Here is a 21,215-nt window from a genome sequence, read left to right as displayed (position 1 = left end):
ACGATGATGCCACAGTCCTGTCAGACAAAAACCCAGACTGGCAGAGTGACAGGACCGTGGCAAAAATCAGTCTGTGCTTACCAAAATTCAAAACAAAAAAACAATACTAGATAAAAAGGCAACTTTCCATTGAGGAAAAAGACGTATGAAGCCATGCAACATGTTTTCTTAGGAAACATGCAGGTCACTTATAAGAACGGACAGAATACCGTTCCTACAATTCCATTTAAGCCATAAAATGTTGCAGTTGCTATTAAAGTTTTCAGCCAACTGCAAAGTAAATGGGCAAGTGTTCATTTGTCCCCTGGTTGGACTTATAACAATAATTTATCTATAAAATAGCTTTGTTGACTACCACCCCAAAACGTAGTGACACTAATAGCTTTGCTACTTGTAGAGACGCAACTGCCGCTAGCCAGCAAGCACACACAAACACACACAATTTGGCACACAATCTTCCCTCATTTCAACATTCCTTTTTCCCTTTCATGTCTTCCATTTCTTCCTCATCTTTCAGACACACACAATCTCTGCTTTTCTGCACCTGCACACCCAGTTTAGGGCAATACAGTAAACAGTTCTGTGAATCTGAGAAAAGAGACATCAGTACAATGAGGGCATTACTCGCAGACTGCCAACTTTTATTCATGCAAAAACACACAACTGTGCCAACACATACATGCAAACACATAAACGTGCCAACACGCATATATTCACAGAAACACACTTCCTGCGCAGCTGCTATCTATTGACTGATTCTCCGATCTGGAAAACCCAGAATCCCCTCTGCTCTATGGAGATTAATGGCATCATGGAGTCAGGATTGAGCTGGTTAGAATGGCCAGTTCCTAACCCCTCTATATCGCTTATGTGTTTAAAATGTAAAACTGAAGTAGGTACTTTAACACATTGTCTGTGGTCATGCAACAGACTGAAAAGGTATTGGTTTTTGGTATACCTAATAAATGCATTGTTTCATCTGCTAACAAGAAATTGTATAATATTCTCTCCTTTGCTGCCAGAAAAAATATTTTACTTAATTGGATTAGTGATAAATCTCCATCACTTAAAGGTTTGCATAAGATAATTTTTGAACTGATTCCCCTGGAGCGTCTTGCCTATGTATTACATAAAAAAACAGGCCAGTTTTATAAAGTCTGGATTTTTTTTTTTTTCTGTTTTTTTTTTTTGTTTTGTTTTTTTTTTTTTTTGGGGCGATGTCTTGTTATTTTTGTATTACATTGAAAATTCAATAAAAAATAATTTAAAAAAAAGAATGGCCAGTTCCTGTTGATAGATGCCATATCTACCGTATCTACACCATTATGCAGTCAGCTTGTTTCATCACTGATGGCCATTCAAAACTGACAATTTAAACTTGCCAACAGTGCTTCAAAAAATGTTTTGCAAGCAACATACAAATTGCAAATATTCAATTATATTATACCAATTTTCTTGAGCAATTCTGCTATTGGGATGAATGACAATGCTAAGAGCTCCCTCCAGGTATTACAGACCTCCATGCTTTCCACTGAAACACAAGCCTATATTTTTTTAATCTCGTATCATCCATGGCCAACAAACATGTTTTGACCATTTATGGTGACAGTAAGGAAGAACACATCATAGAGCAACACATTTATTTCATGCTACATCACTGGATAGTTTTGCTGGTCCGTCATCTGGTTGCCAGCATTGACGCTAACGTTAAAAGAAGTCAGGAGACTGTAGAATGACATCAGCTCAAAAACATTCAGAAGATCTCTGAGCTGCCAGAACACTCGCTCTATTACAAAGACAAATTATAGGAATTCTCTCTCTGTGCTAGCAACACGTTTTGTTACAACTTTTAACTTGATTCAACTCTGAAAGGTTTGATTAATATTTCATATCTGTTGATCTATACGCTAAGCAAATGCTGATCTAAATTTAAGCTAATACTAAAGTAATCAAAACAAAACTTGGTTAACCATAGTCTTGAAGACTTTTGATTATCGACAAGTCTGGTCCATATGGCAGCTTGTTCTGATAAGAACAGCCCACTTTTGACTGCTCACGTCAGACAGACATGTAAAAAATCAAGATGTTTTACATGACAGTTTGGGCAAGTATATTTTGAAAGGATGATACCACAAAAGTACAATGTGCATAGACATTGCGATCAAACTTTTCCATCCACCCAGAAGTATGAATATCAAGTTTACTTGCTACCTCTATTTAAGTGTAGGGCTGGGTATTGATACAGATTTCTTAATTCTGTTCTGATTTACAAGCTCTTAATATTAAGCGCTGCACTTAGCGCAGTCACAGAAATAGAGCTCATAATGTCCATTTTGCTTACGTATTAATTATACAGTGGACCTTCTAACTTGGTATATTACAAAAATATGAATTATACATTTTATCATGAGTTTTTCATCATTTTGGTCACATTTTAGCTTTTTAGAAAATTACAAATTACAATAATTCCATCAATAAATATGTCTTACATATAACTATATATATATATATATAATGTTTAATTGTTTATTTTTTACATGCCTATTTTGCACTATTTACAAGTATTAACATTGACAAGTAGAACAAGTGCTAAAACGATACTGTCTCTTTAAGAATAGCAGCAGTTCAGCTAGCCTCTCACAGATGTGTGCACATTTAAAAGAGTGGAGTGGCCTCTTTACCACATTCTTGCAGTGTTTGATTAGAATTAAATGCTTCTTTTTGTTGTTTTTGATCAACAACTGACTGTTAACACGAGCTCATACATACATTTGCACTGCAAAATTCAGCGGGTGAAATACAGTCATCTCAATGGGAATCCGCACAATCGTGAATTTTGCACGATGGACTTCCGGTGTCGAAGAATTTCCCCTCGAGGAACGTCTCAAGGCATTGAACAATAGGAAGTTGTTTGGTTTGGCAATAACCTCTATGTGGGTGGTGCGTTGTGCACAACTACACTGAATAATGTCATCCCATATGTGTATAACGTTCTTTCTTCAGCAGAACACAAACAAAGATTTTTAGAAGAATATCTCAGCTCTGTAGGTCCATAAAATGCAAGTGAATGGTGATCAGACCTTTGTAGCTCCAAAAATCACATAAAGAAACATAGAAGTAATCCATAAGACTCCAGTGTTTAAATCCATATTTTCTGAAGCAATATGATAGGTGTGGGTGAGAAACAGTTCAAAATTTAAGTAAAGTTTTTACTCTAAATCTCCACTTTCACTTTTACATCTAAAAATCAAATGTAATGCCTGTTTAGTTCCACTTTCACATCTGAAAGTGAAAGTGGAGGATTAGAGTAAAAAATGACTTAAACAGACTTAAATTTTGATCTGTTTCTCACCCACACCTATTATATTGCTTCAGAAGACATGGATTTAAACAATGGAGTCATTTGGATTACTTTTATGTTTCCTTTATGTTTTTTTTGGAGCAACAAAGTTCTGGTCACCATTCACTTGCATTGTATGGACCTACTGAGCTAAGATATTTTTTCTAAAAATCTTCGTTTGTGTTCTGCAGAAGAAAGAATGTCATTCACATCTGGGTTGGCATGAGGGTGAGTAAATAATGAAATAATTTTCATTTTTGGGCGAACTATCTCTTTAAGAATCAATATTGGGATTGTTCAAATGAAGATTGCAATTCACCGGAAAATCTATATTTTTAGCCAGCCCTATTTAAGTGCCTCAGATTTGAATATGTAGTTCTTCCTCAGGAGTACTCATAGTGGCAGCACTGGGCCCGGTTGCAAGATACCCCTTAAGTTAAGAAAACCCTCAGTTCTTTTACCTTGTAAACACGATTTCCAGGCTGACTGATAAAAACCTGTCCACTCAAACTCACAGAAGTTGCATACAACCAGCCAATCAGATTGCAGCTTACAATTTTCTGAAAGATCTTACCAAGTTTATGTGCAACATGCATCAGACATTCTGTGAACAGTCCATGTGCCATCTGAGGGTAAGACTAAGGTTACAAAATAAAGACAGGCTCCTCAACTCATCGATTTGTGGGAAAAACAACTCAGTGTGTTTGAGAACGGCTGACAGCTCAGAGGTTTCCATGATAGTCAACACTATCTTCAGCCTACTTGCTTCTCTCTGTCTGTATTTCACTATCTTACAGAGCATGTTTGTGAGTGACACCTTTCCTGCAACCATTCCATGCTGTCTTATGATAACACTCGGCCAGATAAAATGGCTCAGGAAGTCATGAATGGGAGATGAGTGTGTGTGACTAGTAAGGGAGTAACACACTGAATGTAGCGAATGTACTAACTTAACTCCATATCTCAGTAGCATGACAGTAGCTCAGCTACTGTTTTCAAAACAGATCAGCTTGCACAGTAACAAATCAATACTTACTGTCTTATGGTATTGCACATGCAGCTTCACAGTTGAGCGAACTGTGGCAATAATCAAACATGCTCGACAAAAATATCCACTTTCTGTCTCTCATGTTCAGTATTGGGAACTTAATTCATTTAGTGAACTGCTTTGCTTGCATTGCATTTTACATCTTTTTAGTAGTGATACAAAATAATATTAGAATATGCATTACAATTAGGGGTGGGCGATATACCAGACATGATAAACCGGTAGAGATTTGGCAACCGGTGTACGTGAAGCACGTATTCTAACAGTCTCTCCTCAGCAGTTCTCTGTCACTTTTCTAATGATAAAAGGCAAATATATAATAAAACTTCTATTATATATGTCTGCAAATATGCAGATATCTCGTTAACAGATGTAATTCACGAACCTCATGAAAATCCAGTGTTTTCTTTCCATCGAGTGCTCATCTAATATCTTTCTCTGAAGCGAGTATTCTATCAGCCAGAATCAAAACTTCAGGATCAGGATCAAAAGTTCCTCTGATTCACAAATCATGATGGTCACTCCATGACAATCCAAACAGGTGATCCAGGCCATTTAAACTGTCAGGAGACTGTTGCTTGAGCTGGATCCGCACGAGCACGCAAGAGCAACTTCAAAGTAAAAGAGTTTCATGTGTGCTACAAGTAAATGTCTTATTCACTATACATTGTATGTTCAATTGGTTTGATTCTGTGTTTTTGGAGAAAATGCGATTGCTAACGTGGACATGCCATCCTTGGTTGCTGGACTTCTGTGTGTACTGTTATTTCCTTCTTCCTAACATATTAACAATTTCTTCATGTGCAAATAAATTACTAAAATCTGATGACTAAACAGAAATCAGAAGAAACTGCTATCTACCATTGAAACTACATTTTATTTTTTTTTTAGATTCTTTTTTACAAAGATAAAGTTTAGTGAGAAATTGAGTAAATATAGTGCTAAACAAGAATTTATTAATTTTTCAGCAATTTTATGTTTATGTTATTTACTATATTAAATTGTGTGATATATCAGCATTGTATCGGCCTATCAGCCACCCTGCTCTCTGGATATCGGCATCAGCCATTAAAAAACCCATATCAGTCGATCGCTAATCATCACCCTTAATAAAATTCAGTTTGAATGATGTTAAGATATTAGAAAACAAACCAGCTTTGCTTTCAGATATTCAAATATTGTCTACAGAGATGGCTATTCTTACATTAAGACATTAAGAGCCTAATTAAGTGTTTTATAATAATAATAATACTAGTCAACAACATCACACTGAAATGTGAAATTTAGCATTGTGGTAAGGTTGATTACCACTTTTTGAATACCACCAATGTTTTGTCAAGTTCCGAATAAAGAGAAAATGATATGCAGAGGAAGTAGTTTTCATTTATAAAGTATTTAATTCAATGACTGGATTTTTCAAAAATAGGCATTACAATATGGTTATTTAATATACAGTATAAACCAATTTTTATTGATTGATTTTTAATTTAACTATATCGTGATATATATCGTTATCGTGATATAAAATGAGTGATATCGTGATATAAGATTTTGGTCATACCGCCCACCCCTAATTACAATAACTTGGAATATTTCGTTAAATGTTTATCGCTGTTTTTGACTCAGTTACAGGGTTGACTAGTTTTACACAGTAAGAAGGCTGTGTGTCCTATGGGCAATTACACTAATAGTGGCACCAGAAGCAAAGCCACAGTGGACAGACGGGGCACGGCCACTGAACTGTAGCTGTGAAAGGAGCAGTCTCATGGCTCATTAGACAACAAACACACAGACCTTCATCTGTATGAGGAAGACGATGACAGAGCCAGGGGAAGAGACAGAAATTGAGTCAGAGAGTGAGAGTGAGAGTGAGAGAAAGAAATGAAAAGAGGAAAAGTGAAAAATGAGAAAGTAAATCCAGCCCAAAAAAAACAAACAAATAGTTTAAACCAACTTCTGATGGTAGCTGGTTTTACAAGGTTTGTTGCTGATCAAAGACGGTCATTAGCTGGTTTAAATGGATGAAAAGCTGGACTACCAGCCAGTGGGGACACTGTTCACATGGGAAAGCATCTTTATCAACCTTGTTAAGGCTGGTAGAACCCCTTGTATACTGATGGTGGGAACCAACGCATAGTCATACTTCTGAAAATCTGCATAAAGTCTTTGCAGCTTATTCTGGCAAGGAACCACCCATTTACACAGAAAGATTGTCTGATCGGCATGTAAAAGCAACTACAAACTACAGTTTGATTGGTTTTTATGTGCCATTTAGGGGCAGGTAAATATGAAATTGATGAAACCACAATAAAACAAATGTCATACAACGACATAGCAGTGTCCACAAATGATTATACAGAAAAGACAGAAAGGATTGGTAGAAAATGTGTGTAGACTTTGGAATTCACAAGTATTGGTTTTGATGATATTGATAATATTATTAATTTTCATAATATGTACTGATTATTTCACAGACTGGATGCAAAAATAAATTAAAATGTAACGTTAGTGGATATTAGCAGTTGACCAATACAGGTTTTTATTGGCCAATGCCGAGCTCGATTGCCGATATATATAATACAATTTAACAACAGCAAACCAGATGGACACTAGGGCTGGGCCATAGGACGATGTAACTGGAAATCGACAGTATCTCACAAATATTCCATTGCCGATTGTGACACTCATTGACAGACAAAGATCAACAACATCAGGTAATTACAAAACCATAGAGCTGGGAAGTCGGCAAATATATGAAACAGCCACACAGGGTTTGAAATTAGCACCCACCAAATGCGGGTAGCCTATATCATGCGCATGGCAGGCAGTTTTGCTCATCTACCTGCCACTGTGGCGGGCTAACTGTAAGACGTATTGACACGTGACCAGAAATGCTGTTAGACACAAAGACAGGCGCTTGAACAAACGCACTTTATTATATTTTAAAGAACAGATGAAAGAAAAGCAGTTGATGCGCGTGTCTGTTTCGCTATTTGTTCAGAGGCGGATACTTGAGTGACAGCAAATGGACAGGTGGTTATGTACAATTTTTTGACCACTTCATTAATTAAAATTATTATTATTTTATTTATTTTTTTCGTTTGAAGTCATTTGAATTTAGAAATATTTTTGGTTTGAGTTTTTTATGTTTCAAAAAATGCATTTAATTTTAAAGCAAAATCAAATAAAGAAGAATATTCACCGATCCCTTGGCCGGGGGTTTGACGATGTAATCGTATATTACAATATTTTTTTATAAAAATATTGTAAACATATTTCTTGCATATCGACCAGCCCTAATCAACATAACATTTCTAAAGTGAAACAAATTATTGTTTAACACTATTACTGTTTACTCAAATTCACTTAAACTTGGTGAAAAAATCCTAGAAAACAGAAAATGTTTACTATCCGATTTTGGAACTGAAAAAATGGAAAGTTATCACTTGTGTTAATCAGCCAACCAAACATGGTAAACTTTCGCCAGGCACCACAGCGCTTCCTGCGTGGAGCTTTCCACAGCCCAAAGCGTTTAGTCACTGTCAGGTGCGCTCACAGCTGCGCTTATGTAAACAAAGATTGATACTTAAATTTCAGTCTGTTCCTCAGACAACACTATCGAATGGCTTCAGAAGAATTTAAATATAAGGCACAAGTGATATGAATGACTTTTTTTAGATGGATGTGAGTGCGTGCAAAGGAGTTTTCTGATGGGGAGATGTGCAGGAGCGGGCGATCGTCTGGCGGAGAGAGAGCTCCGCGTCCGCTATCGGCCCTTCAATGACATATAACGTGTGGAGAAGGACAGTTGGTGGACCTTGTGGTGTGGGCTAAGGCACGTACCCAGGGACACCACGTGACGGCTTTGGTCTGAGGTCTGTTTTTATTTCAGTGGTTATTAGAATTTTTCAGTGTCATTAATCAGGGGTAAATTGGGGCCTGGGTAGCTCAGTGGTAAAAGACGCTGGCTACCACCCCTGGAGTTCACTAGTTTGCTAGTTCGAATAGCCAGGTCTCCTAAGCAACCAAATTGGCCCAGTTGCTAGGGAGGGTAGAGTCACATGGGGTAACCTCCTCGTGGTCGCTATAATGTGCTTCATACTCAGTGGGGCACATGGTGAGTTGAGCGTGGATGCTGCAGTGGGTGGCGTGAAGCCTCCACACGCGCTATGTCTCCGTGGCGACACTCTCAACAAGCCACGTGATAAAATGCACGGGTTGACGGTCTCAGACATGGAGGCAACTGGGATTCGTCCTCCACCACCCGGATTGAGGCGAATCACTATGCGACCACGAGAACTTAAAAGCGCATTGGGAATTGGGCATTCCAAATTGGGTGAAAAAAGGGGGGAAAAAAACTTGAAGATGGCACTGTCACGTGGTACCAGTTACTTTTCTCAGCACTGGCCAGGATTGGCCCATCACAGTCATTTATTATTACTGGAAGTTTACTGGAGTTTAAAAATGCTTTTATAGATACTGCTGAGGCGGATTTCCATTCACATGAATGAATTCTTGTAATTATTAGTTGTCATTAAAAATATCTATCCAGTGTAAAATGTCTCCAGCAGTTTGTCCTGCAGCAGTATCAATTTTTATTCTTTTTTTTGTATGTATTGAAAGTATATGGGCATAATTAAAATGTGTAATGCATTTATGTAATACAAAGCATGCATATAATAACTGAACAATGTTGTCATTGTGACAAATGTCCATTCATTCACATCCTTTTTCAATGAAGTGTAAATTTTCATTTAGTTTTCATAGTGTTTTTAAATAAAACATTTTTAAGAAATAAAGTCAAAAGACAATGCAGTTTATTTTGTATATTTCAATAATTTTCGATTACATAATTGGGGGGGGGGGGGTGTATAAAGTAATAATCCATGAGAGGCCATATGTTACAATGTCTTTACCATGATTAAGGAGTTTTGTAAAGCACAACACAAACCATTCAGAGCCAGAAATATCTGTTTTTTGAGTGAACATATTAAACAGGTCTAAAGGGTTTCCATCAGTTAAAGTTTCCATCAGTTCTATGGTGTTGTTTGAGGTTGAATCGTAACATTGTTGTTAAGATTTTCAGGGTGTTCTTTTCTCCTGAGTTGGCAGGCTGTGTGACTCAGCTATTGCATGCGAAAGTCTGTCATTTTACAACAAACTTTTACATGCACACAAACACAAACACAAAGGTTCAATCAGGCTCTAAAAATGCTTGTTTAAAGGGAATTTCTGACAGTGAGAGGAAATACCAGAAAGACACACGGCCCCTGATCACAGGGCCCACTGACTGACACATCCTTCTGCAAAGAGACCGATATCACTGTTTATTTTGGTTACCTCAGCAAACACAAAAGCACACTCACACACACCTCCCCTACAATCCACTCAGGGCAGAGAGGACAAACTTGTGTGAGCCTGTCACTGAAAACCTCTTAATATTTAAAACAGAATGAGAAAGAAATGAAATGAGAATTCGGAGGATGGAACAGCACCTAAACATTTTCACATATGGATAATCACCAGCAGAGGGGGGGGTAACAGTCTGTTTCCATGGATACTGTCAATTCCACATCCATTCTATATGATGTCTCTGAGCTTATTAAGATCAACCATCCAAAACTTGCATTAAAGGTCTGGAATAATGGGAAATAATGAATGGCTGGTGGTTTATGAGAGTCTAAATATTTCAAATTGTGGATAGAGAAGCCAAAAGTGGCAAGTTGTCAGAAGATTTGTGTGAACATGTCCCATATGGAAAAGTTCTAGGAGAATCTTATAAAATGAATATCATATTTTGCTAACAGTAGCTTTGTATAAGCTCTTCCATGTATCTTATACTTACTGCAGGTTTTATTCTATGAAAGTGGCACATTTCATGGTATGAAAATTGTAAAATGCAAATATGAGTATGTATCAAATGTAACTATTACAAGAAAAAATTAATGTATTGTAATGCAAAATTATGCTTTCCTTGTATGTGCTTATGCTTATTCATCACCACAAATATTTTACACATTTCAGGTAGAGCATTGTTACATTTTAATTAAGGCTGATGATTTAATGTGTTAATTCAGTGCAAATAATAATATAAAAGATGTGAAAGACTGATAGAGGGCATGCCTAGACGCATTAAAGCTGTGATTGAAAATCAGGGTTATTCCACCAAATATTGATTTCTGAACTCTTCCTAAGTTAAAACATTAGTATTGTGTTGTTTAAAAATTAATAAGAACTTGTTTTCTTTGTATTATTCGAGGTCTGAAAACACTGAATCTTTTTTGGTATTCTGCAAATAAATGCTCTTATTTCTATTTTGGGAGAAATGTTGTCAGTACATTATAGAATAAAACAAAAATTTTAATTTTACTCAAACACATACCTATAAATAGTAAATCCAGAGAAACATATCATTTTGCAGTGGTCTCTTAATTTTTTCCAGAGCTGTATATACAGTATACACACACACACACACATACACACACATACACATATATACACTGACAGCCAAAAGTCTGGAATAATGTACAGATTTGCTCTTATGGAAAGAAATTGGTACTTTTATTCACCAAAGTGGTGTTCAACTGATCACAATGTATAGTCAGGGCATTAATAATGTGAAAAATTACTATTACAATTTGAAAAAAAAAAATCAGAACTTCTTAAACTACTTCAAAGAGTTCTCATCAAAAAATCCTGCATGTGCATCAATGACAGCTTTGCAGATCCTTGGCATTCCAGCTGTCAGTTTGTCCAGATACTCAGGTGACATTTCACCCCACGCTTCCTGTAGCACTTACCATAGATGTGGCTGTCTTGTCGAGCACTTCTCACGCACCTTACAGTCTAGCTGATCCCACAAAAGCTCAATAGGGTTAAGATCCATAACACTCTTTTCCAATTATCTGTTGTCCAATGTCTGTGTTTCTTTGCCCACTCTAACCTTTTCTTTTCGATTTTCTGTTTCAAAAGTGGCTTTTTCTTTGTAATTCTTCTCATAAGGCCTGCACCCCTGAGTCTTCTCTTTACTGTTGTATATGAAACTGGTGTTGAGCGGGTAGAATTCAATGAAGCTGTCAGCTGAGGACATGTGAGGCGTCTATTTCTCAAACTAGAGACTCTGATGTACTTATCCTCTTGTGTAGTTGTACATCTGGCCTTCCACATCTCTTTCTGTCCTTGTTAGAGCCAGTTGTCCTTTGTCTTTGAAGACTGTAGTGTACACCTTTATATGAAATATTCTGTTTTTCAAGCATTGTATAGCTATCATTCCTCAAAACAATGATTGACTGACGAGTTTCTAGAGAAGTGTTAAGCTTCATTTAACAAACCAAACAGCTTTCAGCAGTGTTTGATATAATGGCAAGTGATTTTCTAGTACCAAATTAGCAATTTAGCATGATTACTCAAGGATAATGTGTTGGAGTGATGGCTGCTGGAAATGGGGCCTGTCTAGATTTGATCAAAAATGACTTTTTTCTAATAGTGATGGTGCTGTTTTTACATCAGTAATGTCCTGACTATACTTTGTGATCAGTTGAATGCCACTTTGGTGAAATAAAGTACCAATTTCCTTCCGAAACAGCAAAATCTGTACATTATTCCAAACTTTTGGCCGCCAGTGTGTGTGTGTGTCTTTTCTATTTGCAAAAGTAATGTTTGGGAGTCTAAAATGCATTTTTCCTATTGACACACTAAAGCTGAAGATATAAATAACCATCTTAAGACAAATGTTTTGGTGAAACATCTTAAGTGCCTAAAACTTTTGCACAGTACTGTATATATATATTTGTCTTAAGATGGTTATTTATATCTTCAGCTTTAGTGTGTCAATAGGAAAAATAAATTTTAGACTTCCAAACATTACTTTTGCAAATAGAAAAGATTAGAATAGAAGAACAGGGAGCCCTGCAACAGATGTCATGGCCCCCACAAAGCCCCCCCAATGAACATCGAGTCAGTCTGAGATTACATGTAGAGACAGAAGCAATTGAGACTAAATAGATAAACTGAAATAGACAGAAGAACTGTGGAGAGTTCTCCAAGAAGCTTGGTACATCCTATCTGCCAACAACCAAGAAAAACTGTCCAGGTGTACCTAGGAGAATTGGTGCTGTTTTAAAGGCAAAGGTGGCCACACCGAATATTGATTTAGCGTTTTTATGTTTACTGGACTTTGCATGACATTAATTGCTAAATGAAAACTATATATGGCATTATTTTTGAAGACATCCTAACTATGCAACATTTTTCACAAGTGCCTAAAACTTTTGCACAGTACTGTATATATATATATATATATATATATATATATATATATATATATATATATATATATATATATATATTAGCGCCCGACTGATATATCGGTGAAAGGCTAATATCGCCTTTCACCAGTATATTGGTATTGCCATATATGTTTACCAATATGCACAGATATGAAAACTTTTTTCAGAACATATAATGCAGAAAACAATGCTTTAGAATTGGTGTCATAACGTAGTTTGTCCAGCAGAGCGCGCTCCAACTCCATTGTTTATAGAGCTGAGCTGACGGTGGCTATGCAGACAGGGCGGAGTTAAGTGGTGTGGTGTTAAGCGGTGTCTTCTCGGTAAGTTACTAGTTTGTGAAATACATACTGGAAAGTTAATAAACAATGACCCCATCATTTTCTCTTTTCAATATAACTAATATAACGTTCACCCTGTCCCTGACAACCATGTCACTCATGTTTATCACATCTGTTTGCTATGTTAGCCAGCTATAGTTTGTCATGCAGTCAGTAATGTAGCAGATTGAAAGGTAAATATCAGAGCATCTTTTTGCAGCTCAGCAGACAACCATGTGGTGGTGGATTGTGTCTGTTGAGTGTTGATTTCACGCTACGTTGTTACCTAGTTGTTGAGACGCAATGCTGGAAAGTAAATAAACAACGTCCATCTTTTACTCTCCATGACAACGAGCTTATAGCTAGCTAGCTAACCATGTAGCTACTTTCATTGCTTGTCAGCTGAGTGGAAGCTAATGTGTAAACATGTATTCAACAAACTGTTTTGTTCGGGATTCACAGTTTGGTGCCCCCTTCAACCGAACAATTCCAGTCATTCTATTTATAAAATGTAATATTTAAAAGTCTGGTTTTCCACCATTGAAAGCTCCCCTGAACCTGTATAGCAGAATACGGTGTAACACAGCTGCCGCTGTTTATCTCTTGACTCGGCAGGTGTAAATGCTTCTTGTTTTACAACTTGCCCCTAATTGACTGGCAGTATTAAAACAGTCAGCATTTGACTGATACTAAACAGTTCTTATGTTTATTTAGCTATTTATTTTATTTTTATTTATTCTTTATTTTCTCAGTGTTCATTTCTAGAATTTGTTGACAATGTATAATAATAATAATGTCAAATATTTTTTATAAAAATATTTGTATAAGAAAGCAGCTTTCTGAGTACCTTTGCATAGTGTAAGGGGGTTTGGTGGAAAGAAGGAGGCGAGAACCGGCTTGACGACTTAAATAATAATTTAATAAACAACTTAAACAAAACACACAAATATAAACACACAGTACAGCTGTCTGTAATTCTCTCTCTCTCTCGAACTGTCGTCCCCGGCCGCCTTTATCCCTTGCGCGCCCCATCAGGCTGATTGGGGACCGGGTGTGTCTCATTCCAGCCCGGCCCCGCCCTCCTTGGCTCTACACATAGTCATATCAGTGCAAAATCGGTGGACAATCCACATAGAAAAGGTCTTTTTTCATTCCAGCTCAAAAATTAACTATATCGGCCACCATATCGGTAATCTGTGAATATTCCCCCTCTAAAATCGGTATCGGTCTAAAATATCCCATATCGGTCGGGCTTATATTTATATATAGAAATATATGTATATTAATGCATACACTTGCAATCGTGCTATATGGCCCTAAATCAGCACTGCTGTGATTTGGCCACAGGCATAAATGTCTTTGATGGAGGGAAGAGAGACCCCGATGATCTTCTCAGCTGTCCTCACTATCCTCAGCAGGGCTTTGCTGTCCAAAACGGTGCAAGTCCCAAACCAGGCAGTGATGCAGCTGCTCAGGATGCTCTCAATAGTCCCTCTATAGAATGTGGTGAGGATGGGGGGTGGGAGATGTGCTTTTCTCAGCCTTCGAAGAAAGTAGAGTTGCTGCTGGGCTTTCTTGGTAATGGAGCTGGTGTTGAGGGACCAGGTGAGGTTCTCTGCCAGGTGAACACCAAGGAATTTGGTGCTCTTGACGATCTCCACAGAGGAGCCGTTGATGTTCAGCAGAGAGTGGTCACTCTGTGCTCTCCTGAAGTCAACAACCATCTCTTTTGTTTTGTCCACATTCAGAGACAGGTTGTTGGCTCTGCACCAGTCCGTCAGCCGCTGCACTTCCTCTCTGTATGCTGACTCATCGTTCTTGCTGATGAGACCCACCACAGTTGTGTCATCGGCGAACTTGATGATGTGGTTCAAGCTGTGCATTGCTGCACAGTCGTGAGTCAGCAAAGTGAACAGCAGTGGACTGAGCACACAGCCCTGGGGGGCCCCAGTGCTCAGTGTGGTGGCAGTGGAGATGCTGTTCCTGATCCAGACTGACTGAGGTCTCCCAGTCAGGAAGTCCAGGATCCAGTTGCAGAGGGAGGTGTCCAGGCCCAGTAGGTTCAGCTTTCCAATCAGATGATGAGGAATGATTGTGTTGAATGCTGAGCTGAAGTCTATGAACAACATTCGAACGTATGAGTGCACTGAATGAACTGCAGTGGGTCTAGTGAGGGAGAAAGCTGGGTCTTGATGTGCCTCATGACGAGCCTCTCGAAGCACTTCATGATGATGGGTGTGAGTGCGACGGGACGGTAGTCGTTGAGGCAGGACACTGAAGATTTCTTCGGCACGGGGACGATAGTGGTGGCCTTGAAGCACGTTGGAACGATGGCGCTGCTCAGAGAGATGTTGAAGATGTCGGTAAGAACATCCGCCAGCTGGTCAGCACATCCTCTGAGCACTCTGCCAGGAATGTTGTCTGGTCCAGCAGCCGTGGGTTGACTCTACGTAGAGTTTTCCTCACATCAGCCATGGTAAGACATAGCACCTTGTCTTTGGAGGGGTGGTCTTCCTCGCCGCCACGTCGTTCTGCGCCTCAAACCGAGCGTAGAAGTCGTTCAGCGCATCTGGAAGCGAGGCATCATTGTCACAGGCAACTGATGTTGTCCTGTAGTTGGTGATGGCCTGGATGCCCTACCACATGCGCCACGTGTTGCCGCTGTCCTGGAAGTGACTGTGGATTCTCTGGGTGTGTGCGCGCTTTGCTTCTCTGTTGGCCCGGGACAGTTTGGCCCTCGCTGTATTTAGGGCCATCCCGGGTCCTCAGCAGCACACACACCTCCACAGTCATCCACGGCTTCTGGTTGGAGCGTGTGGTGATGGTCTTGGAGTAAGTGACATCATCAATGCACTTGCTGATGTAGCTGGTCACTGATGCTGTTTATTCCTCCATGTTGGAAGAATCGCCAAATGTTGCAGCCACCCTGAACATGTGCCAGTCAGTATACTCAAAACAGTCCTGAAGAGCAGAGATGGCTCCTGCTGGCCAGGTTTTCACCTGCTTCAGAAGCGGTTTTGTGCGCCTGACGTGCAGTCTGTATGCTGGGATTAGCATAACAGAGATGTGGTCTGAGTAGCTGAGGTGGGGGTGGTATGTGCCTGGGATGTTTGGGTAAACAAGATCCAGCGTGTTCGCCCCTCTCATTGCAAAGTCCACATACTGATGGAATTTAGGGAGCACTGTCTTGAGATTCGCATGGTTGAAATCTCCAGCGACAATAAACAGTCCGTCAGGGTGAGCATTCTGCAGTTCGCTAATAGCCCCATACAGTTCACAGAGCGCTTCCTTAGCATTAGCACTGGGGGGAATGTAAACTCCGGTTATAATGACAGTGGTGAATTCCCGTGGTAAATAAAAAGGTCTGCATCTAACAGTCACAAACTCCACCAGCGATGAGCAGTAGCTAGGGACTAGCATAGAGTTCTTGCACCATTCCGTGTTGATGTAAACACACAAGCCACTACCGTGAGTCTTACCGCACAGAGCTAGATTTCTGTCGGCACAAAACGAGGCGAGTCCATCTAGCTGAATGGCGGCGTCCGGAACTCTGTTGCTGAGCCACGTCTCTGTGAAAACAAAGACACAGCAGTCTCTAAACTCACACCGCGTAGTCTGCTGGAGTCGGATGTAGTCCAGTTTATTGTCCAGGGAGCAAACATTTCAGAGCAGGATAGATGGAAGGGCCGACCGGCTAGGGTTTGTTTTTAGCCTTGCATGGACCCCCGCCCTCTTGCGTACTTCCGCTTCCTTGCACACTGCTTACGATGTCCCCTCCCCCGGCCACCGGCATCAGGCGACGCCGAGGACTGGAGGCCTGGTCTCCGCAGCAAGCCGAGGTCGCGTAGCTTCTCCTGCAGATCATCATGCAGCTTGGTCGTTGCATGATTCTTGTATTTGAGCAGTGTCTGGTGATGGTAAACATGAACACTGGTTGCTCCGATGTCCATGTGCCGTAAAATTCGGACTAAGAAACAAAAAATAGCACAATTTTGGATCCGGAGCGGCCGCTGCGTGCTACCGTGCCGCCATCTTGGATCACTCGATAGTGTGAATAAATAGCCATCCAAGCGGGGGTATTCCTCTCTATTTCGCGGTAGCCGGTGCGCAAGAGTTGATCACTATAGAAACCGCAATGTCCTCCACCATTTTAAACAGTATTTATCCAATGTGGAAACTCCGGTAAGAGGTAAGTGCCTTGAGTTCTGTAATCAATCAGTCTGTTGTGTCTCTCAGCTGTGATGAGCCGTAATGCTTAAGTTGTTCATTTAAAGCCGTTTAAAGCTATTTCCTAACTTTAGTAGTGTAGTAGCGATCTACTATTGCGAACGCTGTTGTATGTAAACAGTGGCTGACGCGGATTCACTTCACGTCACCAATTGGCTCATATTACACATAAAAATGATCTTTTGCCACCACCTGTTGGCTAACATATATAATATAAAAAAAGACAAACAGTAGCTCTTAACACATCTGCACTTCTCTTACACTTTAGTTTAGAATGGCACGAACACAAGCGGAGTGATACACAAAGTGAAGCGTCCGAGTGCTGATGGGGTCAGATCATCAGTGCTCGTGGAACGTCTCTCGTCCAATCAGATTCGAGGACCGGAACTAACTGTTGTATATATATATATATATATATATATATATATATATATATATATATATATATATATATATATATATATATATATATATATGTGTATGTATACTGTTATTTCAGGGCCTTTCTCCGCAAATATTTATATATGCAAATAATTTGATTAATTGAAAATGAATAAATTAATTTTAATTAATTAAAAATTACCAATTTCCTTCCAAAACAGCAAAATCTGTTTTTTCAAATATTATTCCAAACTTTTGGCTGTCAGTGTCTGTATATATATATATATATATATATATATATATATATATATATATATATATATATATATATATATATACACACACTCACACAACAGTTAGTTCCGGTCCTCGAATCTGATTGGACGAGAGACGTTCCACAAGCACTGATGGTCTTACACCATTAGCACTTGGACGCTTCACTGTGTGTATCATATATATATATATATATATATATATATATATATATATATATATATATATATATATATATATATATATATATGTTTATATATTTATTGAATTACTGTTATTTCAGGGCCTTTCTCCACAAATATTTATATATGCAAATAATTTGATTAAGTAATCGCATATAAAATAATTAATTTTACAAATGTTAATCGATTGACAGCCCTAATTTTCTTATATATTTTCCATTTATGGTCTAAGTGTGTGCTATGGAGGTTTTTTATTTTTTATTTTTTTTTTTTTTTATGGCATGCTTTGAGAAGTCAGTGAGTGTGCATTGCACTGCAGACTGTATAACTCTAATGACTAAAGTGCATTGCTCATTATCCAGCATGAAATTATTCGCACTCTCTATCTCTTTTTCAGCAGGGTCTTATGTCAAAACATGTGAAAAGAAATTCTTAAATCCACCATATAAACACCAATCCACAGACATCATCACTGCTGACTTCTCTTTTCAACAAAATGTAATGTTTATCCCTTCAAAACCACACTAAATCTGCGCATTCAGCCACCACACATGGTGAACCATCTTTTTCACACCAGGATACCAGCACCTTGCTGTCCAACCAGTGCTTACAAATGAACACCCACACACACCATAACAACATGTTGTGAGCAAACACAACATAACATACATTTTGTATTTTTGGTGAACTATCCCTTTAGGTTTGAAGGTTCTCCGGTTCCATCTCTTCATCATAACTGTTTCAACAGTCTTATTGTCAAGTAACTTTGTTGGAATAATTCTCTTCCACAGTTCTCTTCCACTATTTTACAATTAATCTCCCTCATTTAGAAAGTACCTGAAGCAGAAACCTTACCATTTTACACTGCTGCTTGCTTTCGCCTTCAGACAACACCAGTTGCAAAGAAAGCCCTGCTAGTTTAACTCGCTCTCATCTTAGACCAGAGCTCAGAGTATCAAACATGAATTCTGTGAATATTTTCCTCCACTGCATTCTATGCAACGGCAATAAGCCATTCGACGCTGTTTGTTTTTATGATTTTACCATTACCCTTAACTGAGTAAAAGTCCTATAACACACAGCTTTGAGTTGCTTATTGCTTTTATAAAAATTACAATGACAACAATATGATAAAAGACATATTGAAAAGACAATACAGTATATGATAAAAGGCAACAAAGACACATTCCATAAATAATAATCACAATATAGGCTACAATTCTTAGACTAAATAATAAAGTTCTGTTAGCTTAACTGTGGGCTGTTGACAGTTGCCAAGCAACTTGGTGAATTAATCTAGAATTCAGAAATTATATCAGCAATTTTTAATAAAGCGCAACATTCTGGTTCCAGAAGTTAAAATCCGTAAGTAAAAAAGTAGAAGTTATTTTTACTACAACTTCACTGTTACTTCAACGTATTATTATTTGATTGCAATTTCTGGTGAAGAACTACACTTCCTATGATTCTAAAGAGAAACACTTCACCAATCAGAGAACTGCAGCCAACAAAGTGCACCAAACAAGCGCTGAACCAACCACCCACTCGCATGGCATACTGTGAATAACGCAATTAAGTTGGTCTTCCTACAGTCACAAACTACTTATATATGTGCAAATATCTGAATATTTTGCAGTACAATTAAATAATTATTATAATATAACAACTTAAATCAATAGTTTTATATTGTTCCATTGTTTTAAAATCGATTACGTCATTCACAATGCTTCATTGGATTGTTGTTCATTCCCTTATTAAAGATATTAAGCACACATTCTTGTATGTTTGGTCTTTTTGTCAGATTTTTAAATACTTTTTTGCTTCAAATCAAAGTTTGGTTTTGTTCATGGCTTGGAACTCTTATGAAGGATTTTATGCATTTCCTATGGGAGAAATGAATGGGAAAAACACTACCAAGTCGGCTGAAAAGTGGGTGGGCACTGTTAAACATTACAAACTTTGATTTAAAGCAAACAATGATTTAAAAGAGTGCAACAGCACCTGTTCATTTAGCCGTCTTGCTTCAGGAAGTGTTTTTCCCTTACATTTTTCCCATAGGGATTTTATAGCTAAATATCAATTTGTCTATGGAGAAAATAATTGGGATTTTACTTCCAGAACCTGACTGTTGCGCACCATCATTATGAATGTGGCTTATCCAATCAAAATTTAGAGTTTGAACTATCCGTTTTATAATCATGTTGTATAAAAACAGATAGGTCCAGCTCCAAAATCAGAGTAGATGAGTCGTGTTTGAAGTTTGAAATGATTGCACATCACCCGAATTCCATATTAAAACAGCATATTGCTACTGTTACTTAGAAACTGTAAACAGCCTAGAGATTGGCTATTGAATTATATCACTTCGTAGAACAATAATTTATTGCAACTATTTTTAATAATAAATTTAGGGACTTTTTTGGACATTGGTTTTACATCCTATTGCAGTTGCCGCTGTTTTTCAACTCTCGGCCTTAACCTGAACTTAACAAGAGACGAGAGGAAATGACACCATGTTAAAAGCTTTACACTACTCAAACGACAGGCTGAGGATATAAGTAATGTGAAAATGTAAAAAGATACCTCCGTGCCGACTTCACAGGGAACACGGACAAAAGTGTGTTAAAAGACTTAAATATCTCCTTTGATATTTTGGTGTTAACACATTAATTGAATTGAATGTTGTTAGGACCTCATTGAAGTCTAATGGCACCAGAAGTCACCACATTTTTCAATGTAAGCTTCCCAAACACTCCCCCATCTACCACTGGTCTGCAAACAGATAACCCCGCCCCATATTTGTATGCCATTGGTTGAGCTGCTCAAACAAAGCAATGTTTCAATAGTGCCATAGATCCACCCAGGGGTTGTGTTAACCGAAAATTCTCCGTCATTTACAGATTTTTTGAAACATTGAAGGATAATTTCAAATGCTTTCCATCATTTTGACAGATAAAAAAATACACAAGAAAACCACTTAAACCTAGTGCGTCAGTTTTGATCTCACTCGCTCTCTCTCACTCCCGCGGTGTGTGTGTGTGTGTGTCATGCCCCTCTTTATTGCCTGGTATTAAGATGTGTTTAAGGCAATCCAATCACAAGTGGACAGGCGCCATTGCCATTTACACCTGATCATATATGCGTCTCTTTTGACCA

General features: G+C 38.3%; 1 protein-coding gene across 4 annotated transcripts in view; it reads right to left on the bottom strand.

The window, feature by feature from the left end:
• The window catches only part of LOC127447743 (disco-interacting protein 2 homolog A-like), a 206,306-nt gene that overhangs the window by 159,031 nt on the left and 26,060 nt on the right, over positions 1–21,215 (bottom strand). The gene's annotated exons all lie outside the window — the stretch shown is intronic.

This window comes from Myxocyprinus asiaticus, chromosome 11, assembly GCF_019703515.2.
Source record: "Myxocyprinus asiaticus isolate MX2 ecotype Aquarium Trade chromosome 11, UBuf_Myxa_2, whole genome shotgun sequence".
In the NCBI taxonomy this organism is placed as follows: domain Eukaryota; kingdom Metazoa; phylum Chordata; class Actinopteri; order Cypriniformes; family Catostomidae; genus Myxocyprinus; species Myxocyprinus asiaticus.
The sequence above is the reverse complement of the archived record's forward strand: the minus strand, read 5'-3'. Positions and strand labels throughout refer to the sequence as shown.